The sequence below is a fragment of the Cnephaeus nilssonii genome (genome assembly GCF_951640355.1).
Source record: "Cnephaeus nilssonii genome assembly, chromosome: 4".
Taxonomy (NCBI): Eukaryota; Metazoa; Chordata; class Mammalia; order Chiroptera; family Vespertilionidae; genus Cnephaeus; species Cnephaeus nilssonii.
In genome coordinates, this window is record NC_137075.1 from 60,193,637 (window position 1) to 60,196,516 (window position 2,880).

The window sequence follows — 2,880 nt, forward strand, 5'->3', positions numbered from 1 at the left end:
AGTAAGTGAATGAATTCTATAGATGAGATCAAAGAGGCACAGAGGCCTAAGTGCTGTGTTCTATGGCAGGCAGCTGGTTAGGGGCAGAGCTAGGACTAAAAATAGATCTATCAATTCCTAACCTGGTGCTTGTTCATAATTCTCTATTTTTGTGATTCTTGTTAAGAGGCATAACAAGCAAATGTAATGTGTGGTTCCTGGTTGGATCCTGGTTTGGATAAACCAGCTGTAAAAGATATTTTGAGGACAACTGAGAAACTGAACAGGGACTGGCTATTAGATGACATTGAGGCATCTCTGACAATTATGTCAGGTGAGATATGGTATTGGTTATATAGGAGGCAGTCTGTCCTTATTTTCAAAAGATATATACTAAAAATTTTAGGGGTAAAAGTCATGACATTGGTAATTTAAAAAAATACTCAGTGCAAAGAATTTGGTGGAGCATATATGGTAACATGTTGATAAGTATTAATCAAGAAAATGGATACATAGGTATTTATTTGGCTATCATTTTGTTTAAAAGTGCTAATATTAGATAGATAGATATACATACCAATAGATGGACAGACAGATAGAGATCCACCCAGCAAAAGTCTAGAATTCTTTTATTTCTCAATGTTCCTGGTGAAGTGGTCAATTTTACCTAATTAAGACATGAATGATGTAAAAGAACAAAATTCTCAAACAGCTTTTTTTTTTTACAGATATACCAACTATAGCAAGTGTTTTTTTTTTTAATATAGTTTATTGATTTTTACAGAGAGGAAGGGAAAGAGACAGAGAGATAGAAACATCGATGAGAGAAACATTGATCAGCTGCCTCCTGCACACCCCCTACTGGGGATCAGGCCTGCAACCAAGGTCCATGCCCTTGACCAGAATCGAACCCAGGACCCTTCAGTCCTCAGGCCAACCCTCTATCCACTGAGCCAAACCAACTAGGGCTCAAACAGCTTTTTTAAAGAGCATTGACATTGACTTAATTCTTAGTAGGAATAACTGTATTTTTTAATATTTTCAAATTACATGAATTTGCACAACGCATTGTGTTGAATAAATAGCTTAGAAACCACTCAAGTGTCCAAAAACATTTAGAATGTGTTTCTCAAACATCATGCAGGAAATGTTATTCCTCGTGATTTCCCATTAAGAAAACCAAGGCAGGAGGATGCCAAGGACAAGTGAGCGTTGTAAATCCCAGGCTAGAGCATCCTTCAGCTTTCCGCTGATGGTAAAGCTGAGGAGAAGCACAGGCCCTCAGTTAGAGTATTCTGCCTCACATTTGAATAGCAATCCTAAAAGGGCTAGTAACGTGGCTTCTGCTTCACTTTGCTAACCCTGAAGAATTCAGCTACTTGACGACTTGGTTAGCTGGGGGTGGACACAGAACTCTTCCTTCCTTCCTACCTAGTCTACCCTGAGTCCACCTCCAGGTTTACCAGAGAAGGAGCAGCAGTCACATCCCACCTGTTTCGTGTTGGGACACTTTCCCAAACTGTGAGAAGAGATCATACATTTGAGCATGAGGAAGCATCCAGGAGACCACTGGTTTAGTTGCATGAGATTAAGGAACTAAATTGTAGATGAGAAAACTAAAGCAGGCAGAAGACTGAGGAAAGAGCACTGTGTTTGGAATTGGCAGATCTGGGTGTTAGCTCCAATTTTGCCTCTAACACAGGACTGTCTCTTTCTTTTTTTAAAAAAAATATATTTTATTGATTTCTTACAGAGAGGAAGGGAGAGGGATAGAGAGCTAGAAACATCGATGAGAGAGAAACATTGACCAGCTGCCTCCTGCAAACCCCCTACCGGGGATGTGCCCGAAACCAAGGTACATGCCCTTGACCAGAATCGAACCTGGGACCTTTCAGTCCGCAGGCCAATGCTCTATTCACTGAGCCAAACCGGTTTCGGCCAGGACTGTCTCTTTACCTCTGTATCTATGTATCTCTCCATTTAGCTACCTAATCTCTCATTCCACAGATGTTTTTTGAGTGCCCAGTATATGCCAGGTACTACACTAGGAAGGCGTGTCTGCTTTCAGAAACACAGACTTCCAAAAGCTGAGTAAACTACTCATGAGTGATCTTTGCTGGGATCCACTTCCCTCCTTCCCCTCCTTGTGCACAGGTAGCTGTAGGCACTTTTGAGAAGGCCAGATTTCTGCTAAACCATAAGAAAACTTGTGGGTGAATAGAAATGATCAGCATAAAAACAATACAAGAGTTCTCTCGATATTCTAAAACCGACATTGCGACCACTTGCTGACCTAGGAGCACACCTGCAGAGCACAGAGAGCAAGCCCCAGCCAGGCCCTCACCACTGTGCTCCGTGTGGCTTGCATAGTGCGCCTGCTCAGTTGTTTTTCTTATAATAGGGACATTTCCCTCTATATCACTGTGGGAAAATCAGAAAGAAGACAGCAATAGATGTTTTTGGGAAAACGGTATTGAGCATACATTGGTCCCTGCCCTCTGTTTTGGTTTTTGGATTTGGGGGTTTTTAACACACACACACACACACACACACACACACACACACACACACACACTATCTGACATCCACAGCTCTTGGGTTTGTGACTCCTCGCTCTAGACCAGTGGTTCTCAACCTTTCTAATGCCGCGACCCTTTAATACAGTTCCTCGTGTTGTGGTGACCCCCGACCATAAAATTATTTTCGTTGCTACTTCATAACTGTAATTTTGCTACTGTTATGAATCGTAATGTAAATACCTGTGTTTTCCGATGGTCTTAGGCTCTACAGGGTTCTGAAAACACAGATGTTTACATTACAATTCATTAACAGTAGCAAAATTGGAGTTATGAAGTAGCAACGAAAATAATTTTATGGTCGGGGGTCACCACAACATGAGGA